This window comes from Mus caroli, chromosome 14 (genome assembly GCF_900094665.2).
Source record: "Mus caroli chromosome 14, CAROLI_EIJ_v1.1, whole genome shotgun sequence".
NCBI classification, from domain to species: Eukaryota; Metazoa; Chordata; class Mammalia; order Rodentia; family Muridae; genus Mus; species Mus caroli.
The window spans coordinates 113,284,445-113,310,729 of record NC_034583.1 but is presented as its reverse complement, the minus strand read 5'-3'; the positions used below and the strand labels follow the sequence as shown (position 1 = coordinate 113,310,729).

General features: G+C 37.6%; 1 protein-coding gene and 1 long non-coding RNA gene across 6 annotated transcripts in view; both read left to right on the top strand.

Moving 5' to 3' along the window:
* Positions 1 to 26,285, top strand: part of Fgf14 (fibroblast growth factor 14) — a 637,724-nt gene that overhangs the window by 226,544 nt on the left and 384,895 nt on the right. The gene's annotated exons all lie outside the window — the stretch shown is intronic.
* LOC115029235 lies at positions 6,658 to 16,163 on the top strand. Its single transcript, XR_003834789.1, has 3 exons — positions 6,658 to 6,694; positions 14,318 to 14,396; positions 15,896 to 16,163. It is a non-coding gene; the product is annotated as an uncharacterized LOC115029235 (long non-coding RNA).

Sequence of the window (26,285 nt, the reverse complement as noted above, 5' to 3'; positions counted from 1 at the left end):
GAATCTCAGGGTTGTTTTGATTTGCATTTCCCTGATGATTAAGGATGTTGAACATTTTTTCAGGTGCTTCTCAGCCCTTTGGTATTCCTCAGTTGAGAATTCTTTGTTCACTCTGTGCCCCATCTTTAAATGGGGTTATTTGATTTTCTGGAGTCCCCTCTCCCTTTCTTGAAGTCAAATGGCAGAATGTGGAGTCCAGCTCACCTTCCACATACATTTGAGCATTAATATGATTTATTATTTTTTAGGATATAGCTTTTAAGATAAGGCTTCAGATACTAGATATTGCTCAGAAAATATGAGATAATAGGGTCACAGTTATATTTGGGTGTTTTACCTCGTAGCAGTAGGCCATCAATAGATCCCACAACCGGTATTTCTGTATGGGTTTAAGTTTCTCAATGACATGCAACAAGTCATTACAACATAATACATCTAAGGGCTTGAAATTAGTACTATAGTGAACTGTCCCTTGGTGCTATATCATAAATAATAAAACCTCAAAAACAATTGAATTTTGTAATCACACTTTCCCCTTTGCTCAGTCACCTCATTTAAAAAGGAGTTTTAAAGTAGTGTAAGTTCATTGAAAACCCTTTTAAAACACAAAAGAGATAAAAGAGAAGTTTTGTTTGCTTTGCTTTCTGAATCATAGCACTCAAAGTCTTACTACTGACTATTAGGGTCTTTTATTTATGTCCCCTTAAAAATTGTTTCTAAATTGTAAACTCCAACCAGGTCAGTTTCACTAACCTCAGCATCAATATCAGCCTATAGCTAAATAATTACCTGTAGGTAGTCCTAAGCTCTGCTGAGTTATTTATTTATTTATTTATTTGTTTGTTTGTTTGTTTGTTTGTTTTAGGGGTCCCTAGTCTCTATCTACAAAATACTGCTTCACCCTACTTCCCTAAGTTGTACTCACCAAAAATTCTTCCTTTTTTTTCTAAGTATTCCTAAATTTGAAAACTTTGATAATCATTTACTTTGATGGAAGAATACTTTGAAGACACTCTGAGGAAAATATGTGAGTAAGACAAACACCTCACCATCAGCATGAGAAAAAAACTCTACATTTACACTTAAGTTGTTAACCATCCTCTTTCCTTACTCAATGAATTTTCCTGTTCAATAAATCAGTAGAATTAAGGATATAGTGAATATTCCTATACAACATGATAGGTTGAGTTGTAGTATGATGACTGTGAGAATAGTGGACACATGGAAAATCCAGAGCCAAAGTCATCATGCTTAGAGATGATATAGATGTATTTACATTAATGTTAGTCTTTTTTTTAGACATGTAAATTTTTCTTTATTGTATATGTAGCAGAGGATGGCCTCATCAGTCATCAATGGGAGGAGAGGCCCTTGGTCTTGTGAAGATCATATGCCCCAGTACAGGGAATGGCAGGGCTAGGAAGCCGGAGTGGTGAGTTGGGGAGCAGGGTGGCTGGAGTGTATAGGGGACTTTTGGGATAGCATTTGAAATGTAAATGAAGAAAATATCTAATAAAATTGTTTTAAAAAAGAATTTAAACAACTACAAATAAAGAAAAAAATTTGAGTACATAGAAGATATATTAAATGTTGATTGAAATTTTTTATAGTCAGCATGCTTAGGAGATTTTATAATTTTTTTCACAAAAGCAATTCTGATTCCTTAACCAAATTCTAAGTACAAAATGTTAAAACCTTTCTCTCCTCTAAGTTGTATTGAACTTAAATATAAAATTATACAGAGTAATTAGAGAAAAGACAAATGAACATTTAAAGTGACATAAATATTTCATTGTTGATACAATGACTTTTGATGTATTGTCTCTGAGCCTGTGAACTTGGAAAAATACTTTAAGTCACATTAGCAAGCAAAGAATTGTCTATCACACAATTTTCAGGCATAAAGAATTTGCTGCATTTTGGACTTTGACCAATCTTTGAAAAATATTTATTCTTTATGCCGTGAATGCTTATAAAAAGTTATCTGTAAGTGTGACCTAACATACAGAACAATTAACACCCGTAAGTTCTTTGCCTGCTAAAATTCAAAATGAGAATCAGTTTCCAATGGGGAAGTACCAGACCACAGCCCCAAATGTAAATTAATGAGCTTTGGCTTCTCTGCCCTTTCTGGGACTCATTTAGAGCTGGTGCCTTTCTGCCTAACACTCAAGATCCTGTGCTACATTATTTGAATTTCCAAAATCTAAATAGGTTGTACAAAAAATGTGATTTTTGTACATTTTGTATAAATCTGCATGGTGTGTCCTGAAGTCAAGAATCCTGGGAGTTTAATGATTCAAAACAGTTCTGATATCATTAGTAATATCAACTCATCAGGGAATATCTTTCTGCATGGTCTTTATTACATTATAATGCAGTCATAGAGGCAATCTCAAAAGCATTTGGTAAATGACCAAGGGAATTATATTATCCCATTTAAACACTTTAACAAATACAAACAATATTTGCTGTCATCATTTGGGTAGATATGATATCAGGTCACAGTTGATTAGTGGCTGTTTTAGATTTTGTCCTTTGTGACATTGGTCCTAATATCACACAATGTTTTATCATCATTAACTTTTATCAGCTAGTTGCTTAGAACAGAAAAGGTTACTAAGAGTAACTAGAACCAGTCTAAGCAACATGTGCTGTGCACAGACTACAGATCTTGTTAACTTGACATGTCTGGGAAGAAAAACCTTCACTTGAATTCTGTTATATTGGTCTATGACCATCTCTTGTTTATATACAGTTCTGGGGTATAAATAGAGCAGTATTGAAAATAAACAGGAAATATTTTACAACAATGATTTCTGCCTTGATTTTTTTTACTGTAAAGATGTTTCATTTCTCTTTCAAATTCATTCATTTCATTCAAATTTTAACAAAAATCATCCTTGAAATAAGTTGACATAGATTTAGATACTTCTAGAAGCCTCATCCCTTTCCTCTCTTTTCTCTATTCCATCAGAGGAAAGTGCCGGAAGACCATTGCATGTGATGTTTGTGGTGTAAGCTTATCAAGAGGAATGGACAATGCTTCATAGAGCATTTCATAAAAGTTATCATAATATAAATGCTGCACTCAGAAAAACACGTGATCCAAAAATGTGGGGATGGAAATTGGTATTTTTCCCTGTAGAGTGAATACTCTAGTAACATTAAAAGCCAAAATTTATCATCTCACCCAGAGATTATTCAAATTATGACTCAAGAAGTAACAAAAACTAATGGAGTGCTTTAGGGATTCTATTAACAAAGTATTTGGAATAATCATTTTATAATATTTTTGAGAATTCATATAGCATTAAAAGAACGTGTCTTGATCTTAGCTACTTTGCTATTCTCCTGATGCTCTTGACAATACTTGACCTGTCTCCCCACTAAATTCATGTTCTCATTTAAATTTTCTTAGTATTAGTATTTTAAACCATTGAGTCCAATTGGTGCTGTCCATATGGGCATGGGTGTGGGGTCATTCACTGTGGTATGGGAAACCTATTAGTGAACACATTCCCAAAGAAAGATAAATTTCCTTCCTTCCATCAGCAAGCCATCAACTGCCATAGTTCCTCCACTAGGCATAATTGATAACTCCTCTCCCATCTACTGGCTTAATGTTGGATAGATAACCTCTGCTGAGTTGAGTTCATATGTGCAACATTCATGTTATATCCAGAAGACATGGTTACTTTAAAGTATATCTTAAAATATGTTATGAACTATAATAAATACATATACTAATATATAATGTTTGATATATTACATATTATATATACATATATTATAGTTGTATTATGTATATATAATATAGATTGTAATTCATAAATGTGTGCTGCCAGTTGTTATTCAGGGAACCAAACAGTGAATTATTCCAGACATAATTATAGGGAAGTGGGGGGGAGGGTATGGGGGACTTTTGGGATAGCATTGGAAATGTAATTGAGGAAAATACGTAATAAAAATATTAAAAAAAGAAAAAAAAGAAATTATGATTCTATGCTGGGCTCAGTTTTCTTAATTTAGGCTTGCATGTGTTCATGTCTATGAAATTGTGCAAATGATTCTGTAAAGTGTGGGTGCCTCAGTGAGCTGAATGCTAAGCAAGGTTGAGGAACTCTGTGGTGTAGCATAGCCTATGCACACACTATGACAGTTTTGCAGTTTAAATGGCTATGAGCTTATTTAAGAGTTTAGGTAGCAATTGTTTAGGATACAGTGAATACATGTCTGTAGAGTCCTTAGCCAGAAATCAGACATGTATATCATATCCCCTACCCTCAAGGCTTAGAGAATACTGCCAAAAAGTGGACCAGGATTATTGCAAGAACCAGAGGTCAGGGAGGACTAGAGTGAAACAGTATCTTCTAAGCATGACAGGATTACTATACTTATGAACTCACAATAGCTGTGGCTGCCTGTACAAGACCTGCACAAAATCAAGCCAGTCAACACTATAGTGTGGAGAAGGGATTCAGAGTCACACCCTTAATCAAGGAGCTATTGATTATTGATAGTTTCTCAGGGAAAGAAATTCAATTTTCTTTTAAGGTGTGATTCTTAGTAAGTCAACCATGTTCCAGGAATGGTCCCATACCCAGAAGTGTGAAGTATAACACAAATTACAGTCAATGGTTATTTTAAAAAGAAGAAACGTAGTAGGGATGTGGAAATGTGAAAATGTCCCTGAGAGAATATAGAGACATTGAGAGTAAACATGATCAGAATACTATGTCCAATTTTCTGAGGAACCACACCAGACTTAGTTCCAGAGTGGTTGTACCAGCTTGCAATCTCACCAGCAATGGAGGAGTGTTCCTCTTTCTCCACATCTTTTCCAGCCTCTATACTGTCACCTGAGTTTTTGATCTTAGCCATTCTGACTGGTGTGGGGTAGAATCTCAGGGTTGTTTTGTTTGCATTTTCCTAATGACTAGGGATATTGAACATTCTTTTCTTTTCTTTTCTTTTCTTTTCTTTTCTTTTCTTTTCTTTTCTTTTCTTTTCTTTTCTTTTCTTTTCTTTTCTTTTCTTTCCTTGTTGACTCTATTTTTAAATTTATTTATTTATATTAAGTTGTGTTTATATATCTCGTCTGTTAGTCTGTCTTTTTATTTGGGGAATTGAGTCCATTGATGTTAAGAGATATTAAGGAAAATTGATTGTTACGTCCTGTTATTTTTGTTGTTAGAGGTGGAATTATGTTTGTGTGGCTATCTTCTTTTGGGTTTGTTGAAAGAACATTACTTTCTTGCTTTTTCTATGGTATAGTTTCCCTCCTTGTGTTGGAGTTTTCCATCTACTATCCTTTGTACACCTGGATTTTTGGAAAGATACTGTGTAAATTTGTTTTTGTCATGGAATATCTTGGTTTCTCCATCTGTATTAATTTAGAGTTTTGCTGGGTATAGTAGCCTAGACTGGCATTTGTGTTCTCTTAGGGTCTGTATGACATCTGCCCAGGATCTTCTGGCTTTTATAGTCTCTGGTGAGATCTCTGGTGTAATTCTAATAGGTCTGCCTTAATATGTTACTTGACTTTTTCCCCTGGCAGATTTTAATATTTTTTTACCGTTCTGTACATTTGGTGTTTTGGATGTTATGTGACAGGAGGATTTTCTTTTCTGGTTCACTTTATTTGGTGTTCTGTAAGTTTCTTTACATTTATAGCCATCTTTTTATTTAGGTTAGTGTAGTTTTCATACATGATTTTGTTGAAGATATTTTCTGGGCCTTTGAACTAGAAATCTCCCTCTTCTATTCCTATTATTCTTAGCTTTGGTCTTTTCATTGTATTCTGGATTTCCTGGATGTTTTGGGTTAGGAGCTTTTTGCATTTTGCATTTTCATGGACTGTTGTGTCAGTGTTTTCTATGGTATCTTCTGCCCCTGAGATTCTCTCTTCTATCTCTTGTATTCTGTTGGTGATGCTTGCATCTGTGACACCTGATCTCTTTCCTAGGTTTTCTATCTCCAGGGTTTTCTCTCTTTGTGATTTCTTTTTTGTTTCTATTTCCATTTTTAGATCCTGGATGGTTTTGCTCAATTCTTTCAAGGGTCTTTGTGTTTCCTCATTAAGGGCTTTTTTACCTGTGTTCTCCTGTATTTCTTTAAGGGAGTTATTTATACCCTTGGTTTTTTGTTTGTTTGTTTGTTTTGGTTTTGGTTTTTTGTTTTGTGTTTTGTTTTTCGAGACAGGGTTTCTCAATATAGCCCTGGCTGTCCTGGAACTCACTTTGTAGACCAGTGGCCTCGAACTCAGAAATCTGCCTGCCTCTGGCTCCTGAGTGCTGAGATCAAAGGCATGCACCACCACGCCCGACTTATTTATATCCTTATTAAAGTCCTCTATCATCACCATGAGATGTGATTTTAAACCCCAATCTTGCTTTTCTGGTGTGATAGAGTATCCATGATTTGCTGTGGTGGGAGAACTGGGTTCTGATAATGCTAAGTGGCCTTGGTTTCTGTTGCTTATGTTTTAGTGCTTGCCTCTTGTTATCTCTAGTGCTACCTTCCCTTGCTGTCTCTGACTGGAGCCTCTTCCTCCTGTGATCCTGGTTGTGCCAGAACTCCTCAGAGTTCAGATGTTTCTGTGATCCTGTGATTCTGGGATCCTGTGATCTTGAGGTCCTAGGTGTGTCAGAGCTCCTGGAAGTCAAGCTGCCTCTGGGATCCTGAAATCCTGGTATGACCAAGATCTTCAGATCCTGTTGTGTTAGAGCTCCTGGGAGTCAAGCTTTCTTTGGGTTTTTCTGGGGTGGGTGGGGAGCCTTAGCCCTGTGTTTGCTCTGGGCACAGGTGCAAGCTGGCAGAAACCAGTGCCTCTGGCTGGGTGGGGTTTTGCATTTTCTTGGTTCCTATGTGGGTTTCAGTTATGCTGGGTGTTGGGAAATATGTTGTGGCCTTAGCTGTGATCTTGAGTGTGTCAGAGCTCCAATGTTCCTGAGTGTGTCTGATTTACTGGAGTTGAGCTTCCTCTGTGATCCTGTGATCCTGGGTGTGTTAGAGCACCTGGGAGTGGATCTTCCTTTGGGTGTTGTGGGACTGGGTGCAGTGCCAGTGCCCAAGGTCTCTCTGCTCAGGGCACAGGCTCCTGTTCTTTTTTGGTCGAGAGTGAATTAGAAGTATGTTGTAGTTGATATTTATGATTAGTTGCAGATATCATACCTATCACAGTTTCATTGGATATGTTTTTGGTACCATCATTACTAGTTACTAATACATTAATATATTAAAATACATATATCATACCACATATATGTAAGTCAAAAGTAAAGAAAATATACTATTATATTTGGAGGCAGCTCATCAGCTCCTGTGAATGCCTTCAATACTGAAGGGTTATTCTATAGGAGACACTGCTTGACAGAATTTGAATGGAAGAAGAGATAAACTCTGGCTCAGTTCACCAGAACTATGTAATTCTTCAAAATAATTCTTGCTATAGGTGGATGCTCATAACTGTCTATCAGTAACCTAATTGTATTTTATATATAACAATGGACTCTTTTGGCATCTCAAGAGTTAAAAAACTGGATCAGAAAAGGAGATATGTTCTTAGTATAACTTTGCAATAAGGGCCAGATTTGTTCCTATGGAAGGCATATATGGTTTAATAAATCATCTGTTAAGAAATTAAAAGACATACATTTTAATGGAGAAATGGCTTGGCAGTTTAAGTGCACACATTGTTCTTGTGGGATACCTGATTCAGTTTTCAGCACTCACGTTGGGTAGCTCACAAGGGTTAGTAACTCCAGCTATAGTACCTCCATGGGCACTGCACATGTTCACATATCACTACACAAGCAGACACAAACACACATAATAAAAATGAATCTAAATGTTTTAAAGTGCTTTTAAAAAAAGACGTTGGGAAAGACTGTTCTGAGTGACTGAAAATCTATATCTCCTAGTTTATAATTTTTAAGATTGGAGTTTTAGAGAAGTCTCAAAAAACTGAGGGCAATCAATATTTTACATTTTGACATTACTTTTCTGTTCCCAGTAGTTTATTTTCCACTTTCATAGACACCAAAATTAAATTACATCATCTGGCTAGGTATCCTTTCTCTGCCCTTAAAGGCATCTCAGTAAACTACATGCTGTTTTGGTTTTATTTTTGGTATGATTGTTGGCTCTGCAAAGGGCTTTATAAAATAGATGTAAACAAATCAAGGCAGTGATCTAATGTGATTGCAGGTATGAGAGCTTGCCAGACACTCAAGCTGACAAGATTGAGAATCATTTGCTTATTAGGAAGAATCTAGGCCTCCCATCCCCCTCTCTCCTTTTATTTTTAAAAGCTAAAATGAGCTGTTGAAGATGAAGATACTCTCCAGTTGTAACTCTGGTGCACCACTCTGTGAAGATAGCAACAAAACCACATCTTGTATTTTTTCTTTTTTCCTTATTTATTTATTTATTTATTTATTTATTTATTTATTTATTCAGCTTTCCACCCCCCAGGCCCACTCACAAACTCTTCTCCCATCCCAATTACCCCTCCCCTTTTTTCCTGCGGAGAAGGCTCCCCTCTCCCATACCAATATATGCTCTTTGATTGGTGGTTCAGTTTCTGGGACCCACAGAAGCTAAATAACAAGGAGGGGACAAAGAGGGGGTCATCTCTAAGATGGGCCAGAGATCTGGGATGGAGTGAGTCTAAGAGGGTGACTCTAGTTGAGACTCATAGCAGTGAGGGATAAGAAGCCTAAAGTGGTCACGTCCTATAGCCAGACAGGACTCTCAGGAGAGAGAGAAATAAGAACAGCAACCTATTTACAAAACCTTCAAACCAAGTTTGTCCTGCCTCCAAGAGCTCAGGGACAAAAATAGAGCAGAGACCAAGGGAATGGCCAACGAATGACTGGCCCAACTTCAGACCCATCCCATGGGCGAGAACCAACCCTGACACTATTAACAATACTCAGTTATACTTACAGACAGGAGCCTAGCATAACAATTCTCTGAGAGGCTTGATGCCCCAGTGTAGGGGAATGCCAGGATGGGAGCTGGAGTGGGTGGGTTGGTGAGCAGGGGGACAGGGGTGGGGGTGGGATAGGGGGTTTTTGGAGGGGAAACTAGGAAAGGGGATAACATTTGAAATGTAAATAAGGAAAATATCTAATAAAAATCCATTAACATAATCCACTTTAAATAAAAAGAAATTATTTAAAGCAATGTGCATCATGGAGCACACAGTAAGTTTTAGATGTTATTAATATTTTGTGTTTTTCTTTTAATTAAAAATGCATTTAAAATGGAGCCCTATATTAAAGACTTATAATTGCCTGTTCTGTGTAGTTAGTTTATTCTGTGACTTATACATGGATGTATAATCTGTATTGTACTCATAGTGTTTAAACTTCAGAATATATTGTGTGTATGTAAACATGTGTATGTGCAAATAAGAAATGTGAAAATACGTTTAAGGCAAAGTACAGAAAAAACATTACAATAAAGTAAAAAACTTTACTCTAAAACAACAACAACAACAACAAAACAAAAAGAAAAAACAAAAAACAAAAACTATTGACTCTACAGTTCTCACTGTAGATCAGACAAATAGGAATATGTTTTTAAGGAAACTGTAGCTGGGACAGTATCTTATATGTTTTTCTGTTTTTGATGATCATTTATTTAACTTCTATCATTTAATATACTCTGCATTCTTATGAGTAATTTGTGCTTCTTGCTCCTTTCAAATGTACACACTTTTTTTTGTGAGAGTTTGAGAGAGAAAAGAATGGAGATACATGCTTAAGTGTGAATGTGTGATTTTTCTTCTGATTTAAAGAAAACACACACATCTAAGTGTACAAACTCAGCCTCCCTAATAGGAATGTTGTCATTTTCAAATCCTGTTTTTCTTCAAGCCAGCTTTATTTGTGCCCTCTAGTGGTAGAAGCAGGAATGTGTTCAGTAAGCCAAAAAATCCTGGAGAACACCACAAGCCCCCTTTTTGGTACATAATGATTCAGCATCCACATCCCTAAACAATAATGCTAAACATAAATATGCACAAAGAAAGGTGTATATGAGTTTACTCAGAATAATTTTCGAATGCACTAGAATTTCTACTGAAACATGAATTTTTGACTCCTGGACAGTTCAGGTTCTTATGTAGCAGAGGCAGGTATTTTTATGAATTTAATGGCCCATTTGCCCAGCCATCTTTTGATAATCTCTGGAGAAAATATTTACATTTTCCACAAATCTGTTTTCTGAGACCTCTTAAATTGCTGCTGTCAATCAACTTACCATTTACTTTGATCTCATTACAAAGGTAATGGAATCATTTCATTCGCTTTTTTTTAACCAGTTATGTTTGGTTCTATTCTAGTTCTCTGGGCTGTTCAGCCTCTGGTTTACGCCATCCAGGCAGTGTCTGGTTTGGGTTTCCTCTCATGGCTGGAGTCTCAAGTTGGAGCAGTTATTGCTTGGCCACTCCCATAAGTTTTGCACAGCCATTACCCAGCACCTATTGCAGGCAGGATAAATGGTAGATCAAAGGTTTTGTGGCTGAGGTGATGTCCATCCACTGGAAGTTTTGCCCGGTTACACAGACATAGACGGGTGCCTAGTCCAATAATTGTCAGAGAGGCTTTATCCAACAACTGACAGGAACAAAGAGCCAAACATTAGGCAGAGCTTGAAGAACACCTTGAATGGGGGGTGGGGGGTGGGGGGGCGGAGTCAGGGATCAGAATAACAAGGCCTACAGAATCAACTAAGCAGGGGTCATAGTGGCTCACAGAGACTGAAGCAGCAACCATGGAGTCTATAGGGATTTGAGCATGGTTCTCTGCATATAAGTTATGGTTGTGAAGCTTGGTGTTCTTGTGGGATTCCTGAAAGTGAGAGTAGAGGTGTCTCTGACTCTTTTGCTTGTTTATAGGAACCTTCAGCTGGATTGACTCATCTAACCGTGTGCCAGTCTTATAGAATCTTTTTTTTCCTATTTGATACTTTTAAGGGTGTTGCTTGTCTTTTCTTTTTTCTTTTTAATTAGATAATTTTTGCATTTCAAATGTTATTCCCTTTTCTAGTTTCCCCTCTGAAAATCCCCTACCCTCTCCCTTTCCCCCTCCCCCTGCTCCCCAACTCACCCAGTCCCAATTCCTGACCCTGTTATTTCTCTATACTGGGGCATAGAACCTTTACAGGACCAAGGGCCTTTCCTCCCATTGGTGACCGACTAGGCCATCCTCAGCTACATATGCAGCTAGACTTGATAGACTATGTTCAATGGATAGCCCTGTGAGGCCTGCTCTTTTATGAAGGAAAATGGAGGAGTGTGGGATGTGGGGAGGTGGAGGTTAGCTAGAAGGAGTGGAGGGAGGGGAACTTCAGTTGAGAGAACAATGAGTTAAAAGAAATAATACAAATTTGATAGAACAAAATAAAAAAAGAACACCACCATCAACAAAAGCTGCATGTAATTGAAGATTATCTTTCTCAACACACCAGGAATTAATTCTGATAGAAAATTTCCCAGGATTAGTGGATCTTGGCCCTAAGACCACACTGGATATCCCCTGGCTTGATATCCAGCTTTCTTTCCCTTTTAAAGCAACCGCTGGGTATAGTGGACATGCCTATTTTCTTGTATGACCAAAGTTAACTGGAACAAGAATGGATTCCTTATCTAACAAAGCCAACTAGAATGTTTCTTTGGGACTTTTGAAACTGAAAATGAGAAAAAAATTAATCTATTGTAAATATAGCAATCCGTAGTATCTATGTTAGTTTCTGTCTCCCTCTATCTACTTTTTCCTCCTCTTTCTATTTCCATCTGCAACTATCATTGATTATGTTTGCTGCCAGCATTTACAAGATTTGTGACATCACATAATAGAAGATAATTTTGATCACCTTTGTCAATTTGTCTTGCATTTATGCTGATATTTTTTAAGCCATCAAATGGATTTTGAGAACCAATACATTCTGAGATTGTTTAGGATTAATATGAACTTTGTTTTTTAAAATGTATCACTTATCTTTACTGTATAATATGTATAAGATATAATACAATAGGTTAACATGTACTGATGTTTTTCACTAATTTTGTTAAGCCAAAATATTTTTTTTTGTTTTTATTAGATATTTTCTTTACAACTTTTTATCATTTTTTAAAAACAAATTTCACACAAAAATATTTCATGCTATGCCATCCATTATTGTCAAATCTTTTCACAGTCCAATTCATAGTGGAACACTATCATCAGAGAATTGTTACACCTGCTAATATGGTAGGTTGTTCATCTCACAAAAATGTGGCCTCTTTTATCTTCTTTCTGAAGAGTTCTTAAGTTTAGTTTCAACTATTTCACACCCCCCCCCATTAGAAGCATCATATATATATATATACTTTGTTTTCTTCTGTTTCCTCATCCTCTTTTATGGGAACAAGGTAATGTTAAACTATAAAGAAATCAGAATTCACTCCAAGTGTCTGCTTTTAAAAAGGCCTCATGGAAGGACCCAGATATGGCTGTCTCTTGTGAGACTATGCCGGGACCTGGCAAACACAGAAGTGGATGCTCACAGACAGCTATTGGATGTATCACAGGGCCTCCAATGGAGGATCTAGAGAAAGTACCCAAGGAGCTGAAGAGATCTGCAATCCTATAGGTGGAACAACAATATGAACTAACCAATACCCACCCCCCCACCCCCCAGAGCTCATGTCTCTAGCTGCATATGAATCAGAAGATGGCCTAGCAGGCCATCAGTGGAAAGAGAGGCCCATTGGTCTTGCAAACTTTATATGCCTCAGTACAGGGAAATGCCAGGGCCAAGAAGTGGGAGTGGGTGGGTAGGGGAGTGGGTGGGGGAGTGTGTGGGGGACTTTTGGGATAGCATTGGAAATGTAAATGAAATAAGTACCCCCCCCAAAAAAAAGCCTCATGGACACAGAGATATATTGCGTAGATGCAGCACACACAAACTGAATGTCAAAGCAATTCCATATATTGAGCAATAAGAAATATGACTTTCATCTTACAATGTGTATAGCTATCAATAATTTAGAAAAAATGGTACTCGGGATAATTGTAGGTTTTAAATTTGGTCATAGATCTCAAAATATCTACATAGTGAGAATGAATACAGGGAGTAGTTATTTCATTGTGTAGAAGATAATAATAATTACCCATTTGTGTAAGCCACTAATCACTTAGGAATGGCTTTCATGTTGTACAATAAATGTTTAGCTAGTCTAATAAGCCATTATTACATTCATGATCAGAGATTAGCACCCTTAGACATATCACCAACTACTTTTCCTTAGAAACAAGAAACATCCCTTCTCTCTGTCTTGTTCAGTGTGCTGAAGAACTAGCTCAGACATAAGATATTGTAGAATTTTCCCCACAACTTCTGCTCTCACTAGAGATCACTACCGCTGTTGTCACTCCAGATCTTGACAACAGGCATACAGCTATGCACTGCATTTTCCATGGAAATGTGATATTTTCCTTCACATCACAATAGACAATGAGAAATTACAGCAGACTGAGATGACAATGGGGAAGATTGCCACAGAGTGGATAACATACAGTTTTATTTGGCTTTATACCTCACGTCACATCTTTACTTTTCCTCCTTTGCTATGAAGATTTCAGTTCATCAGAGCCCAGGTCAAACTAAAATTCCAAGACCAGAATGTTTTTCTTTCCTATCACCTTAGACTGAGGCCACTCTCCTAAGTTACCATTTCCTATCTCTGGAGTCATGTAACTGCTTCTATTCTAATGCTAATTATGTTCCCCCAAAAACTGTTTGTACAAATACATTTGCACATAGCTTCTGGGATTCTACCCCCAGTTAGTTCTGATTGGTAAAAAAAGATGCCAACAGCCAATAGCTGGAGAGGACAGACAGGCAGGATTTTAGGATTCCCAGATGTGGGAAGAGGAGGAGGACAGAGAAGAGAGATCCTCCAAGCTGGAAGAATGTAGAATAGAGGAAAGATGCCATACCTGAGAATAGTAAAGGACAGAGAGGCATAGATTCCATGTGAAGGAGCCTGGAGAAAGTGGCCCATAGGGCTGCCCAACTGGGTCTAGGGCAGCCAAGATAGAACACAAAATATATTAAGTAGTAGCTAGGAATTATTAGTAGGAGGTAGTGGAGGTTAGTCAGTGCCCTAGCTATTGTGCTGTGTAAGGCATATAAAATATAAAGGCTGAGTGTGTCTCTTTCATTAGGAAATATAAAACATTGAGATGGGTAGCAAACCCACTGTCGGAATTTATTTATTAATTATTTAATTCAACAGAGTCATATCTTTTGTTGTTTGCAGTGGGACCATCAAAACATCATCCACTTGAAGGGTATGACTTGTCTGATGGCTCTCATACAATGACACAATAGTGCACCATGTATGTATCCTATAATATTTGCGTAATAATACATAAATGACATGTCCCAAATCAGCTCCATAATTTCTTATTGTTAGTTGTGATATAGGATCTAGAAAGAATCCATGTTTGTACAGACAGCACAGTGAAGATCTGGATATTTGCTGCCTAGCCTTAGGAACACTGCAGTAGGGATGAATAGTTCTTAGAGAGGATTGAGTATGTGGGTGGAAGCTACCAGAAAGGCAAAGATATAAGATTATGATACACTGATTTATGAAAACAAGACATTCAGAATTGAGAAGCTTTAAGTAATTATGATGAAACCATAAACAAAAACTGAGATATGTTCTTTATTATACATATCTGGGACACACAAGTAGCTTGGGTTACAAGAAACTTAGGTTCATTATTTTCCACTGATGTCTCTTCTAGTTTTAAAATGTTGGTATCTCATTATTTGAAGACACAGCAAGTACAACTAAATGCTTTGGCTGTGTCTTACTTGAGTAGTTTGAAAGAATCCAACTTTGCTGTGTATAGACAAATTGTCTCCAATTATACTTTTTGCTCAGAAATCTTTGCTTATCCAGAGTCTGTCTCCAGAGGATAATTAATTTTATAGAGACAGAAAACACTATTTGACCTTTGTCAGTTATCTCAATGCTTTTGATAGAAATGTTGACGAGGGATGATTATAGTATAAATATACTGTGACCACTGGGAGGAAAAGTAAAAGCCAATTTTATTAAAAAGTATCTGTCAAACACTAGGTGCCAAAGGGTCATGTGACTGTGTAACACACAGTAGGTCAGTGAGAACTCAGGCCAAACTAGCACCCCAAACTTGGCATAGTTTAGAAGTCACTTCATTGCTATTTCTAAAATATAATGGGCAGACTTGCCTAGTTTTAGATTCTTATAATTGTTACATATTTTGTTAGGTGTTGTCTAAATGATGCAGTATTCTGGATTTCATCCTTTCTTTGTTCAAAAGTGCTGTTCTGGTCCACTAGGGTAACATGGAAGACAGTAAGGAAAGTAAGGAAAGGAATGGTTCTGTTTCTCTCTCTCTCTCTCTCTTCTGTGTGTGTGTGTGTGTGTGTGTGTGTGTGTGTGTGTGTGTGTGTNCGTGCGCACGTGTGTGTGTGTGTGTGTGTGTGTGTGTGTATAAAATAACAGTAAAAAAAGGGCCAACAATTTGAAGGAGCAGAGAGTGGATATATTGAGAGATATTAAAGACCAATGATTGTTAAATCCTGTTATTTTGTTGGGGTGTGTGTGTGTGTGTGTGTGTGTGTGTGTGTGTGTATACAATAAACCACATGCCTGGACAAGTTGAGATCACAGATACGGGGACCGGTGGTTTTCTTCTTTGCTATCTATAAGTGGTAAATACTAATGTTAATATGAATTGCATTTACTTTGGTTTATATCATATATCCAAGCCTGTAATATTTTATGTCTCAGGGTATTTTAAATTATAATTTATTCATTTTGTGGTTCCTATGTTGGTCCTAGGAGATATTTTTAAGAAGTCCATTCTGGTTGCTACCGTGTTCTTTTCAATTGGATCATTTTGAACAGGAAACCAACTTTAAAAACAATGCTGTGCATAGGTAGGTAAGGGCTTAGTATTTTTTTATTAGATTTTGTTTTTGTTGTTGCTAATATGGGGAGAGAACAGTGCAGCAGTTGAGAGCTCAAGCTTGTGAGAATAGTACTTCATGTCAGCTTCTAGCTCTGCTACTTAAGAATGATCTTGTATTTAAAGCTGACTGTCCCTTAATTTCCTCACCTACACAATAAATATTAGGATAATAGTAATGCTACATCCTTCACAAAGTGGTTATGAGGATTATGTGACTTAAAACTTATAAAATGTCTAAACAAAACTTAATATATTAAATATATAATAAATGTAAGCTATCAGTTTTTCATTCCAGAATGCATGGTGTTATTATTGTTAGGTTTAGAATAACATTGTCTCATTGCATAAAGTTACTTGTCACTATGCCTGAGACCTGACTTCCATCTTCAGGGGCTACATGGTGTGGAAAAATTGTCCTCCGAACTTCATATCTGTGCATCTTTGTCTCTGTCTCTCTGTCTCTCTTCCTCTCAATACATCTTTTTAAAAAGACATAATGGTTGAATTTAAAAGTCTATCATTGTCTGAAGAATTTTGGGTAAGACATATTTTCTGTTTTAAAATATTGCTTCATCCCATTGAAATATTCTCCATCTCATCAAAATGGACAAGCTGAGACATCTAAAGCATATAAAGATGCATAGATATATTTAAATCTCACTGGAATTAATTTTAAAGTCCCACATTTAGACAAATTCTATTTATAGGCAGTCTTCCAGATGTCACTCACTGGGTTCCAGAGTGTCATCCAAAGTCCTGGCTCTTGTTCATTTTAACTCTTTGAATGTGACTTTTAATAAAATCCTAATCTCAGGCATTTCTAAAAAAAAAAATCAGATCTTAACCAGAAAACATTTTTTAATACTGTTGGTCCTATAATATTGGTATTTGCTGGTGTGGTGTGGAGACTAAGTACTGTTGGGCTTCTTTCCAGTGCAAAGGGACCTGGTATTGCCTAAGTGAGCTGATCCTGAATTTCAGATAGGTCAGGGAAATGCCAGGATCATCAAAAAACTGACTTGTTTTTCGTGTGTGTGTGTGTGTGTGTGTGTGTGTGTGTGTGTGTGTGTAGACAGCTTCCAGGAAATCTCTCCCGTGGTTTTATAGTTTAAAGAAAGATCCTATTGATACCTTAAAGAGGTTTCTTCTTAAAAATCTACAGAATCATCATTAAAATGTATACAAGTGGGGACCTTTGTTAAATTTAACATTTTAAAAAAATCTTGATTTAGACACTTTACAAATAAATGATCAATAAATAGTTTTGAACTTCTCTAGTTCAAGATGCCTTTTCACCTGTCATTAATGGATGTTCAACACCAACAACCAATAAGGCCAGGAAACCTGTTTGTGAGTTTATTCTGGAATTTTCCCTTGATCTTCATGCCAAGATGACTAAGATAATTAAGTTTACTGTGTACAAAGATACAAACTCTAACAAACTAAAAATATTTAGCATTCATAATTGTTTTTACTAATAACCTCCATGCAGTTTACATGTTTGCTTGTGTGAGTGAGGCTGGATACCAATCATAATACTGAGTTTCCATGGATTAACTCCTTCTAATTCAAGGGTAGGAGGACAGAAGTATTCCTGCTCTGTTCTTTTAAGTACCTTGAGGAGGAACTCACAGAACTTGTCAGGAAATGCTGCCTGAGTATCTAAGCATGGGTCGGAGTATATATTCAACTTGTTGTCTATATTGTACGAAAGTATACAAAATAAACTTTAAAGAGAACTACAAAGTCATGAAAGATAGGACTGAAGTCATCCAGATCACCACTAAATCCTGTTCTCTACTGGGATTTCTGACCTATTTTAAAATGCATGGCATCTGCATTTTTGTTGGTTTTGCTGTTTAGGACTCAATGTCTTAGCCTAGCCTCTTGTCCAAAGCATACACATGGTATAAATATATATATATATATATATATATATATATATATCTTAATGTAATAATCCTTTAGGTTAGGGAAGTTTTCTTCTATAATTTTGCTGAAGATATTTACTGGCCCTTTAAGTTGAAAATCTTCTCTCTCTTTTATATCTATTATCCCTAGGTTTGGTCTTCTTACTGTGTCCTGGATTTCCTGGATGTCTTGGGTTAGGAGCTTTTTTCCTTTTGTATTTTCTTTGACTGTTGTGTCAATGTTTTCTGTGGTGTCATCTGCACCTGAGATTCTCTCTTCTATCTCTTGTATTCTGTTGGTGATGCTTGCATTTATGACCCCTGATCTCTTTCCTGGATATTCTATCTCCAGGGTTGTCTCTCTTTGTAATTTTTTTAGTTGTTTCTATTTCCATTTCTAGATTCTAGATGGTTTGGTTCAGTTCTTTCACCTGTTGGTTGTATTTTCCTGTAATTCTCTAAGAGATTTTTGTGTTTCTTCTTTAAGGGCATCTAGGTGTTTACCTGTGTTCTCTTGTATTTCTTTAAGAGAGTTATTTATATACTTTTAAAGTTTTCTATCATCATCATGAGAAGTGATTTTAAATCAGAATCTTGCTTTTCTGGTGTGATGAGGTATGCAGGACTTGTTCTGGTGGGAGAACTGGGTTCTGAAAAATCAGTCTGAAGGTTTCTCAGAAAATTGGACATAGTATTACCTGAAGACCCAGCTACACCACTCCTGGACATATACCCAAAAGATGCTCCAACATATAACAAAGACACAAGCTCCACTATGTTCATAGCAGCCTTATTTATAATAGCCAGAAGCTGGAAAGAACCCAAATGCCCTTCAAGAGAGGAATGGATACAAACAATGTGGTACATTTACACAATGGAGTACTATTCAGGTATGAAAAACAATGAATTCATGAAAATCCTCAGCAAATAGATCGAACTAGAAAATATCATCTTGAATGAGGTAGCCCAATCACAAAAGAACACACATGGTATGTACTCACTGATAAGTGGATATTAGCCCAAAAGCTTGGAATACCCAAGATACAATTCACAGACCAAATGAAGCTCAAGAAGAAGGAAGACCAAAGTGTGGGTGCTTTGGTCCTTCTTAGAAGGGGGAACAAAATACTCATGGGGGCAAAAATGGAGATGAAGTGTGGAGGAGAAACTGAAGGAAAGACCGACCTTACAGAGACTGCCTCACCTCCGGATCCAACCCGTGTACAGTCACCAAATGCAGACACTATTGTGGATGCCAAGAAATGCTTCCTGAGAGGAGCCTGAAATAACTGTCTCCTGAGAGGCTCTGCCACAGCCTGACAAATACAGAGGCAAATGTTCTCAACCAACCATTGGACTGGGCACAGGGCCCCCAATGGAGGAGTTAGAGAAAGGACTGAAGGAGTTGAAGGGGTTTGCAGCCCCATAGGAACCCCCAAAGCACCCAGGACTAAACCATCAACCAAAGAGTACAGATGGAGGGACCTATGGTTCCAGCCCCATATACAGCAGAGGATGGCCTCTCAATGGGAGAAGAGGTCCTTGGTCCTATGAAGGCTAGATGCCCCAGTGTAGGAGAATGCGGGAGGTGGGGGCAGGATTGGGTGGGTAGGAGGAACACCCTCATAGAAGCAGGGGGAGGGAGGATGGGATAGAGCACTTCAGGGGGAGGGGACTAGGAAAGGAGATAACATTTGAAATGTAACTAAAGAAAATATCCAATAAAAAATACATCCCACGCAAGAAGAAGATAAATGACAAGGAAAATGGAAACTCTTTAAGATTATTGCTTCTGATTTTTATTTTAGATATTTGCTTATTTGTATGTTTTTATAAGAAAGAAATGAAATAAAGTGTAGCAGTTTACCAGAATAGACCACAAGAAAACATGCCAACATTCCCCTCTCAAGCACACAAACTAGGCTCCTAATATAGCACTGATCTCTACAGAACAAAGACTAGAGAATTTAGAGCCAGGCAGTCCATGGCCAGTTCTGTTGTGTGCCCAAAGCATTCTTTTAAGAAGTGCCAATGAAGCTGTTTCCTAAGTAATGAATAGCCCTTGCTTAAGTGAATTGTCAATTAAAGACTAACTGATCAAAAGTGCTAAGACTGAATTAACTTTATTTTCATCTGTGTTATTATAGACTGCAATGTGTGCTTTCCACATTCTTTGAAATACTACTTTCTCAATCTCCATGTGTAAATATCTTTTACCTTATGTATTATTTCTTGTTGAAGATAAATATATGACATGTAGTATTTTATAAAATACATATATACAACTCATCTAGGTATGTATATCATATATATTTGAAATATAGATACCACATGTGGTGTGTATGTATGCATATATACACAAACAGGAACATATTATAAAGAATTGATGTGACATCATCTGAATGACAGCCCACTTTAATGAGAACTTTAAAAGGCTAAATTTTCTTTTTTTCTTATACTATAACCAACCACATTCATGTTTAATTAAGAGAAACAACTTTAACTTGGTCATATTACTCCATATTTATGTAGTTTATGATCACAGAGCTATTTGAAATAGCTCTCTAGATCAAATGCAGCACAGACATAAAATCACAATAGTTAAAATAATTGCTTAAGAAGAACTTTTCTTGTAGAATATCATGGTTCTGTGTTGGATGGAAATTGCTGATGAAAAATGAGTATGCAGAGGGTAGGAAATGGCCAGAAATTCAGTACTATTCTAGTCATAAAATTTAGCTTTGGTTTTGATGGATTTTAAGGCACATATGTTAAAGTTCTCTGCTGTCTGTGTTTATAGGGATCAAGAAAGTTGCTGAAATGACCTTGTTCAGGTAAACAAAACACCTGAAAATCTTTTGAGTAGTTCTACAAAATGTTAACTGGTCCATTTTAGATTTAAATATAGCAGAAGTGATATCCTCTAAAGTTAAAAAAAATTGCTTTAAAAAATGAAATCTGCCTATAATTTTTCAATTACTTTATTAATTAAAATTATTTGACATGCACTAATCATACTCACAGGATACAGAGTGATTTTTCAGTCTATCTAATGTGTCAGGATCTAGTTGGGGCATTTTAAATTAAGATACTCTCATTGTCTGTGTGCCCTTATTTGTTCACCATCTGCTTTCTCAGTTTAGATCTGTAATTGAGTTAATGATACTTCTGGTTGAATAGCATTATGCTAGAAACTATCATTTAAGATTCCAAGTTTCAGAGTTTCTCTCTCTCATGCTTATTTTTAAAATACATACTAAGTGTCTTAATATGTTACAGTATATAGCATTTTGTATATGTCCTAAAATGATAAAAGTCCAGTATTCTATAAAGGTGTACTGTTTCTTTTCCTTTTGGTATTATGTATCTGCTGTTTCTGTTTGTTCTCTCCCTCTCTCTCTGATGCATGTGTTCCCTTGCAGTGTACTAGTAATATAGCAAAATCCCTTCCTTGATTTCTTGTCTTCTGGGTTCCATCCAACTATGTGGGAAAAATCGTTTAGACCAGTGCCCTTGCAACATTTCCTAGTTGGTCTGGTGAGAATATCTCTAAGATATATTCCTGTGGGTATCTATCAGCTTTGCAGCATAATGTATCAGCTGTTCAGCTAAACAGAACTTTAGGCTTTAGGCTTTAAGATTTTATTGCTTGCTGCTTTGAGAACCAGTTCATGAAGATGCAACAAGAAAATTTGTAATTATGTGGGAACACCAGAAGCACATTAGTTACAGAATTTTGCTCTTGCTTTCAGTAGATTTTGAGTTGCCCACTTAAAATGAATTGGCTATGAAATCACTAGTTTTGCTATGTATTTGTTCATTTGGTAGAAGTTCTTTCTAAACAAACATAAAAAGAAGTCATACAATATTTTTTACCATGAGGTCATATTTATCTTTCCCATAGACTTTCAGAGAAAAAACTTGATGCGTTTCTTCTGTAATTGTAACTTGTTGATATAGTGGGTATCTCTGAGTCTAATTAGTACCTGCCTTTCATTATAGAAGCATAGACATTCAATATGCTTAAAATTTTTCTTGGTGGGGTATCCCCTGAAGACCGAGACTTTTCTGGGGTTTCTTGGCTCCTCAATTCACGTTTACAGTTTTTGATATGGGACCACAGGGTTCCTCTTTAATGGGAGAGTGCTTAGGAGTTTTTGTTTTGACTTTTGAAAATTCAGGAGCCAGCTTTTGAACAGGAGTCTTCTTTTCTGTATTTCCAAATGGGGTTTTCCTTTTGTGTCCCTTTCCACTCTGGCCACATGAGAAAGGCTTGGAAGGCAGAACCTGGGATGTCTCCCAAAGCCCTGGCCTTCAGTGTATACCCCACCAAGACTCTCGACTCCCCAAAAAGGACCCAGCTCCCACCCCAAGGAGAAAGCCTTCTGAAGTGAGATGGAAGATTTTCCACCACAGAAATGTATTTGTGTTGTTGGCAGCAGCCTCCCCCATCACTGTTACTGTTAGGGTTAGGGTTAGAATTCTCTCCAAAGAAGGAGGAGACTGTAGCAAGTAAGGCATAGAGAACACTTGCTCTTATACCCTAGTGGTGGTGGTCAAGCTAACAAGTGTGAAAGGCCTTTGGCAATTTAAAAAAGTGCAATCAATAAAGCAGAGTTCTGTCAAGAATGAGTAAGTTAACAGCCAGAGACAGACACTGTGCAGGCATTGCAAATAGATAGAATTACAGCAAAATGTGCTCAATGTATGTGTCTGCTTACAACACTCGGAGATGTGTTTGCCAATAAGTTGCTCATCACAGGAGCACCAGACTTGGGGGGTGTAATCTCCAGCAACTTGCATGCCCCCTGAAAGAAGGGTTTTCTGTGCTGTGAAATGCATAGAACTTACACTTTGCCATGCATGGCTATTCCTGCCACTGATATTGTGTGAAACCTGGTAGGGTGGTCTTTGGGTGTTCTCAGGGGACAATGGTAATTTTTGGTTGGGGAGACAGCTTGGGGTGGGGAATTTCAACTGAACCTCTGCTCTCTAACTCCATAAACATTTATCCATATCTCTCTGTCTCGGTCTGAGGGCAGGAGGAATCTGCCAAAGACCAACAGTCTTACTTTACTGTACTTCACAAGGTTCTAAGATGTGGAGAGCTCACTTGGATTGCAGTAGCCCATTGTTTGTTTATATATTTAAATAAAATGGTTTACAAACTAAAAAAATTTTTTTCTTCACGTCCATAGCTTAGATCAAGGTAGGTACATATGATATTTGAAGGTGATATTTTAGAGCATTTGACTTCTTTATCTTATTTCTTGCTTTTTACATATGCTGATGGGCCCATCAACTTTGTCTATGATCTAGTTCCCAAAGTTTATGAGCGCAAGAAAGAGTATATTTTGTTTATAGAATTAAGGTTGTCAATCTGATGGAATGAAAATAGGAAGGGTTACTCCCAAGCTATCAGATAGACCCAATGTAATCACAAAGTTGCTTGAACAGAAGGGTACAGAGTCAGTCAGAGTGATGTCAGGCTGAAGGGTTCTATCCCAGATAACATTTTTGAAAAGAGAGAGGAAAGAGAGATAAGTCTCAAACTGAGGTAGTCTCTAGAAACTAAAAAAAAAAAAAAAAAAAAAAAAAAAAAAAAAAAAGCAAGGAAACCCAGCAGATGCTAATATGTTTAGTCCCCAGAAATGCAATTCATACTCTTATCCTCCCAAATGGTAAAATAACAACTCTTTTTTTCTTTTTTTCCTTCCGCACACATTTATTGGGAGAGCTCAATTACAGAGGCGAAAAGACCCAGAGCCTAGAAATGGCGCTGCTTATATAGGCCTAGGAGTGACGTGTCTATACCTGATTGGTTATGCTACCATTACCTCATTAATATGTCTCGGGACAGGCAGTGACTCGGCAAAAAACTCTTATGCACATGCGCACATTGGTTGTTTACCCATGATCATGGGCAGTGGCCAGTGGTAGCCAGCGCCATCTTGTAATGGCATTTGCGGCTTCCCACATCTCCCCCTTTTTATTTTAATAAAATGATGCTGGACTAGGCATATGCAATTATGTCCATCTGCCATGGCTCCTGTTTTAGGTCGTTCCTCTATGTTACAGCCTTACCCGTCATAGGGTAACCCTATCGCCACCAGGCCCCTTGTCTTAGGTTGGTCTGTGCATGAGGAAAGTTGCCCATCTGGATACCGAGATGCTGTGTGACAGTAATTGCTAAATGACCTAGGGTGAACTCTGCAAAAGAGGCCAGCCAAGTTTTTTAAGGAATTAATTAGCAGAGAAATCATGATCACCCTATCGCGTGCAATGAGGAAACNTCAGCGATGTGCAAGGGCTGATCAATGATCGTTGAGTCTCTCTCATCCCAGTGCAATGGATCCATAAATTCGTGGGGTGCAAGAGCAGAGAACTCAGGTGCCAACTTGAGCATAGATAATTCTTGAGCATAGATAACCAAACTTCAGGGGAGGTGCCGTTTTCAATGGCTAAAAGTGCCTGAGTTATAATCACCTTGTCACATTTTTGTTGAGTTCTGAATTTGCAAACCAACCAAAGCATGAACACCAGTCCACAGCATATGGCAGCACAAAACAAAATCACTCCCACTCATTCCTTAAAGGGCTGGATTCATGGAAAGATATTGTGTGAATTTTGTTTTATCATGGAATACTTTGGTTTCTCCATCTATGGCAATTGAGAGTTTTGCTAGGTATAGTAGCCTGGGCTGGCATTTGTGTTCTCTTAGGGTCTGTATAACATCAGTACAGGATCTTCTGGCTTTCATAATCTCTGGTGAGAAGTCTGGTGAAATTCTAATAGGTCTGCCTTTATATGTTACTTGACCTTTTTCCCTAACTGCTTTTAATATTCTATCTTTATTTAGTGCATTTGTTGTTCTGATTATTATGTGTCAGGAGGAATTTCTTTTCTGGTCCAGTCTATTTGGAGTTCTGTAGGCTTCTTGTATGTTCATAGGCATCTCTTTCTTTTAGGTTAGGGAAGTTTTCTTCTATAATTTTGTTGAAATTTGCTGTCCCTTTAAATTGAAAATCTTAGTTCTCATCTACTCCTATTATCCGTCAGTTTGGTCTTCTCATTGTGTCCTGGCTTTTTCTGGATGTTTTGAGTTAGGATCTTTTTGCATTTTGCATTTTCTTTGACTGTTGTGTCCATGTTCTCTATGGAATCTTCTGCACCTGAGATCCTCTCTACCATCTCTTGTACTCTGTTGTTGATGCTCGCATCTATGGTTCCTGATTTCTTTCCTAGGGTTTCTATCTCCATAGTTGTCTCCCTTTAGGTTTTCTTTATTGTTTCTACTTCCCTTTTTAGATCTTGGATGGTTTTGTTCAATTCCATCACCTTTTGTTTGTGTTTTCCTGTAATTCTTTAAGGGATTTTTGTGTTTCTTCTTTAAAGATTTCCACCTGTTTAGCAGTGTTTTCCTGTAATTCTTTAAGGACTTCTACCTGTTTTGCAGTGTTCTCCTGTACTTTTTAAGTGAGTTATTAATGCCCTTCTTAAAATCCTCTACCAGCATCATGAGATATGATTTTAAATCTGAATCTTGCTTTTCAGGTGTGTTGGAGTATCCAGGACTTGCTGTGGTGGGTGTACTGGGTTCTGATGATGCCCAGTAGTCTTGGTTTCTGTTAGTAAGATTCTTACGTTTGCCTTTCGCCATCCTGTAATCTCTGGCATTAGTTGTTATAGCTGTCTCTGGCTGGAGCTTGTTCCTCCTGTGATTCTGTTAGCCTCTGTCAGCACTCCTGGGAGTGCATCTCTCTCATGAGTCCCAGTGGTCAGAGCACTCTCTGCAGACTGTCTCTCCTGTGGTGGGGAAGGTGCCCAGGTGTCTGGGTCTCAGCTCTGCCTCCTGGGTGAGGATGAAGGCCCGAAGGGACCCTGTCCAAGAAGCTCTGTTGCATCTGCTGCCCACATGCTCTCCTGTGTAGACTGGCCTCAGTGATCCCAAGATCCTGGGTGTGCTAGGGCCTGCTGAGTTTGCGCCCGAGATGGCGAGGGGCTGGTGCTGACCAGAATGAACCCCAGTCGCTGGTTGTGTAAGTTTCTTTTGTCCATGTTCCTGCTGGCACAAGACCCTCTGGGTTTTTTGGAACCTATGTTTCATTCCACTCACCAGTGATCTCAAGATCCTGGGTGTGCCAGGGCGCCTGCAGTGTGGAGAGTCCTCTAGGGACCTTGGGACCCTCCACCAAGTTTGCACCCAAGATGGTGTGGGGAAAATGGTAGAATTTTAATACCAACACTGTCTTCAGATTCTGGTAAAAGAAGATAATTTATGCCAGGATCAATGTTCTGCAACATTGTGGAATTTTTCAAAGAGCTATAGTAGCATACCACAGTGCAATTA